This window comes from Primulina tabacum, chromosome 4 (genome assembly GCF_025594145.1).
Source record: "Primulina tabacum isolate GXHZ01 chromosome 4, ASM2559414v2, whole genome shotgun sequence".
Classification (NCBI taxonomy): Eukaryota; Viridiplantae; Streptophyta; class Magnoliopsida; order Lamiales; family Gesneriaceae; genus Primulina; species Primulina tabacum.
The window spans coordinates 24,936,937-24,942,587 of NC_134553.1; positions in this window are offsets into that span (position 1 = coordinate 24,936,937).

Below are 5,651 nucleotides of genomic sequence, written 5' to 3' on the forward strand. Positions count from 1 at the left end.
ATCCATCTAGGGAATGAGAAGATGTATGTAAAACTTCAGACTCTTTATTGGTGGCCGGGCATGAAGCTGGATATTCTGCGTTTCATCTCCAAGTTTTTGACATGTCAACAGGTCATTGCCGAGCATCAAAGACCTGCAGGGAAGCTGAGATCACTCCCTATTCCCGAGTGGAAATGGGAGAACATCACCATAGACTTTGTGACAGGCATTCCGAGAACTACTGGAGGATATAATGCAATCTGGGTGATCGTCAATCAGCTCACTAAATCAGCTCGTTTTATACCGATCAGGAAGAATTTCACCATGACTCATTACGCAGAACTTTACATTAGAGAGATGGTCAGACTGAATGGGATTCCAGAGTCCATTAAGCCAGACAGGGATCCGAGGTTTACGTCTGCATTCTGGAAGTGTCTCCATCAGGTGTTGGGTACTAAGCTGCTATCCAGTACTGCCTTCCATCCTCAGAAAGACAGACAATCCGAGAGGGTGATTCAGATTCTAGAGGACCTACTCTGAGCTTGCATTATCGATTTCTAGGGTAGTTGGGAGCCGAAGTTACCTCTTGTGGAGTTTACATAAAACAATAGTTATCAGGCGTCGATCGGTATAGATCCATACGAGGCACTGTACAGGAGGAAGTGTAGGTTTCCAGTGCATTGGGATGAGGTAGGAGACAATGCATAGTTGGGTCCGGATATTGTCAGGCAGACTACAGAAGTTAGTGGTAAAGATCAAGGACAGGATGAGGACCGCTCAGAGCCGTCAGAAAAGTTATGCAGATCAGAGGCGTAGAGATCTTGATTTTTCAATAGGGGATCATGTGTTTATGAAGGTCGCACCGACGAATTGGGTGTGATGAAGTTCGGGAAGTAGGGCAAGCTCAGCCCTAGATTCATCCAACCATTCGAGATCCTAGAGAAAGTGGGAACACTCGCATACAGATTTGCGTTACTGTCGAATCTGGCATGAGTTCATAATGTGTTCAACGTCTCCATGCTGCGGAAGTACATCTTGAGTCCTTCGCATTTGCTGAAATATGAGCCACTTTAGCTGACGCCGAATATGTCATTCGAAGAGAGACCCACAGATATTGGGCAGACAGGAGAGGAGGCTCCGGAACAAAGTGATCCATATGGCCAAGTCAAGTTGCTGAATCATTCCAAGGAGGAGGCTACTTGGGAGACCGAGACCTAGACCGAGACCGAGACTGAGATGAGAAGTCGCTACCCGGAGTTATTCGTTATGTTTTAAATTTCGAGGACAAAATTTTATTTTAAGGGGGGGAGAGTTGTAAGATAACATGAAATTTATATTTACTTTACCTGAATGTATGCAATCTAAGGTTTTATTTAAATATGTGTTTATTTATTTTATGCATTTAATGCATAAATATTGCATGAGTAGGACTTATTTCATGATATTTTTAAAGATCATGCATTAGGGTTTAAGCTGCTTTTCGCGCTTGAACGAGGAACGGAGACTGGGAAATTAAGAAAAATATTTTTATTGAATGATTAATTTTAATTAATTAATAGAAGGTGTTTTAAGTGATTTTTCAAGAAATGGTCTTTCTTGGGTATTTTTCTTCACTGAAGCATATTTTTAATTGGTACACAAATTTTATCGAAACAAGGGACTTTTTGAGGGCTCAGGCAATATTTTAAAAAACTTACCAAAATAAATATTTTTCGAGAGTGTGTTTGGTCTTGATGGACTTATTTTTTATCTTTGTGGGCTCAAGACCCTTTTTGAACTTTTTAAAATATAATTAAGGGCCCATTAGCATTTTTCTTACTATTTAATTACTACACTAAACACACCCTAAACCTAATTAACTCTCATCAGCCATCCCTCCCCTCTCATAGCAGCCTCCACATGATAAAAACCAGCAGAAAACTCTCGGCCATAGCAGTGTGATTTCAAGAAGACCTTTCCCCACTCCTCCAATGCTTCCCCGACGTGCTTTTCTTCAAGGTTTCGACCTTAAATCATCAAGGGACGCATGTCTCTTCCTTTGCACATCATTCATGCTGATATTATACGAAAATTTGTGTAAATGCATGTAAAACTTTCGATCCAATTCGTGTGTGCATTGAGTTGAAGGTTTATATGAAAATATTGCATCCTAATGTTTGTTACTCACGTTTTGTTTATTTGCTACAAGGGGGCTGCTGTATTACGTCTTGTTAAGGGATGGACATGTTGAGATTCGAAGATGTCTAGGTGCTGGATTCGGGTTTGGAACATGTCATGGTAGAGTTCAATCGCTAGTTCTCTTGTTGGCCGTTTTGTTTGGGACCAGGTAAGGGGTGGAGCCGACAGTGCAAGGACTGAACCAAGCCATGGACCAGACCCTGGTGGGTCTGAGCCATGGCCCAACGAGTCTCAACCACCGTTGGAACCAAATGTCGGGTCTGCCGATCGCTTGTAGGAGACTAGTCTCGGGTGAGGTGATTTTGGGTTATAGCGAGTGTGTTCGATTTCCAGCATGCATGGGGCAGCTGGTCCGCTCGGTCTTGAGCTAGGGGCAAAATTATGGAGGGTTGAGCACCTAATGTTCTTGAATGGGGCTATGGAGTTTTCCACAAGCTCAGTGGTTATGATTTGGGGAGTCATAGTGGGCTGGAGTTTGAGGTTGAAGTGCTGTTAAAATGTGTTTTAGGTATGGTAAATTTTGGGAAAGTTTTGGTTAAGTTTCGTGTTGATTCGGGTTAAATGTGGGACCCTGGTCCAAGTTTAAAACGTATCGATAGGTTTTGAAATGAGCTCGATTTTATGTGTAAGAAATACTTTTAAATATGTTTTGGGATGTTTAAAGGAGTTTGGTAAGCTTCGCGTTGTAATTTTGAAGGGACAAGGATAAAATGGTCATTTTGGGTTTCTAGGGGCACAATGATCATTTTGCACCCGAGGATAAATTTTTGTCCTGACAGCATCCTGAGCACATATTTATCATGATTTTAAATGTTTATGTATCATGCGTATGATTTTTATGAAATTATGAAAAGTTCCTTACATGCTTGATTTTAAGAAAAATTTACGCATGTGCATGATTTTGATAAGTGATGAAAATGATGATGTTTTGAAGGATGTGAATTAGTGGTGACTAACGATGTATATGTAAATGCTTATGATGTATATGTAAATGCTAATGATGAGGCATAGGCACAGTGGATGGGTAATATCATCGCTGATGTCTGACAGCCGCTGGGTACCACAGTTTTATGTAGATGGATCCATCGTATAATGATGAAACGATAAAGCTGATACGAAGGTCAGAACTAAGGAATTGAATTGAATTAAAGTAATATTTAAGAATATGATGATACGAAGAGCTGTTTTGACATGTTATGATTTCATATGACGCGTTTACATTTACTCTTTGTAAGTGCATGAACGGTATGTTGTTTACAGTATATTTTTCACGGCTGTGTGCTATATATATGTATTTGCTATTATTTTGGTATAAGTGTGTTGAATCTTTAGACTCACTAGGCATGTGTGATGTAGGTGAGCTTTTGGATGAGGAGACAGGGAGTGCCGAACTCTGAGTAGGCAGGGCTGGATGTGTGCACATGACTCGAGGACCACACTTTTTCGCACATAACGATTTTATGAACTTTGAGTAGACTGATCAATTTTATACATTTTTATGATATGCCATTTAATTTCAAGATTTTACTCGGTTTATTTTAATTATGCATGATTGTGGGCCGGTTTAGAATATTGTTAAACTGCAACATTTTATCTGGCGATTGTTTGCGAGTAATTTTAAATGACATATTTTCAGTAGCATTGCAGGCTTGCAAAAATACTTAAATGCTTATTTTCGAAAATGTGAGCTTGTAAAAAAAAAATTAGCAGCATTTTTAAGTAGTAGATGTTTCAGTAGATATCATCATCCGTTCGTCACCGATGCTCCACCACATTGATATTCGTATTTCGAGCGTTTTAAAAGCAAAGACACGTTTTAAATCCTTCTTATTGAACCATTCAAACTATATTATGCATGTTTATTGTTTTGTTGCATGAATAACGTCTATGGTTTTGTTTTAATAAAGTTGTAATGCATTATACATCGTATCGACGTTTTAACGAATGTTTTGGACGATATTGATGCAAAAAAAAGTTGCTGCCATAGGGGACACTTGAGAGGGATCTTTAGATGTTGTACGTATGGTTTTACCGGGTCTTAATCATTTGGAAGTCAAGCCAAGGGCCGGGGAGACAGACCATGGCTGCTGCACACATTCATGTGCTAAGGGGATGTGCAGATTTTCGCCCTTATCCTTCTTTCGTTGGGTCACGGTTCGGCCAAAGTTTTGTGGCTTGAGAAGGGATACATGGGGGCTTGGTCTAGGGTTGAGGAGTTCCAAAGGTAGTGGTTAAGGGCTGGAGTTCGGGGAGGGGTTACACGCAGTGCAAGGGTTTGGCGTATAACGCTTGGGGCGCACGGGTTGCGGGCTTGGAAGCAGCTTGGGACTAGAGTTTAGGGACTTCCAGCAGATAATGACCGGCTGAGGGGCTCGTTCCAGGGGAAGGTATGTGTCTTAGGAAGGTTCTTAAGGCCTGGTTTTGTCCAGGTTCGAGTCGAGAGGAGTTAGAGCGAAGGATATATGCGCACGGGTCAAAACGAGGCTTGGGTGGAGTCGTTCTCATCGAGTCGTGGAATGTTGCAGCGAGCTTAGTCACTTTATAGGCTATAATTAAATTTACGGGATGACTTAGAGAGGACTCGGGTAGAGGTCGAAATATAAAATAGAGGAATTTAAAGTTCGGAGAATTTTGGCAACGTTCCGAGTAATGAAGTCAAATGCATTCTAGTAAAAGTAATTTAAATGCTTTTGTCTGTATATTTATTATTTTCTATCGTGGTTCGGACATGTTGAGTCATTAGATTCACTAGGGTTTGAATGGTTGTAGGCGAGAAAATGATGAGGTTGTAGGGTTCGACTTTTGAACGGACTGGACTAGACAGTACACACACGAAGACCTCTCTTTTCCACATTGTTTTAAAGGATTGAATGAAAGTTGATCTTTTTTTTTTAGGAGTTTTTAATACTTTATTTTATGGATGGTTGAGTAATTTTTTTAGACTTAGAAATTTATTTGGATATGGTATCAAACTAACTTTTTATTTGGCATTTTATCAAAGTGAACTTTAAATTAACTATTTTTGTGAATAGTAAAAAAATCTTGTATTATTTAAATAACGTAAGAGTTAGGGAAATTTCAACATACCATGGCATACATATATCAGACTTCCTACACCTGAAGCATATGGAACATTTTTCATTTTTTCTTCCTCATCATCTGTTATAGGACTCTGTTTTGAGCTCAAATTGAAGTGGCTGGCAAGAGGACATCCAACAGCTTTGGCCTGATCCATGTTGAATCTCTGAAGTACCTTTACAATATACTTATCCTGCGACTACCAGGTCTTCTTGGTATACATGTCGTGATGGATTTCCATGTCATTAATTGTTTTTGTTGGTCCAAGTCTTTCAAAGAAAAGGTCTTGCAAAGTTTCTTTTTTAGGCTTTTGATTTCAGAACCATGTTTTCCAACTATGAACATGTCATCTATAGAGAGCAGAAGCACAATCAAATCATCACCAGAGGTATTTTTGACAAACGCACAATGGTATT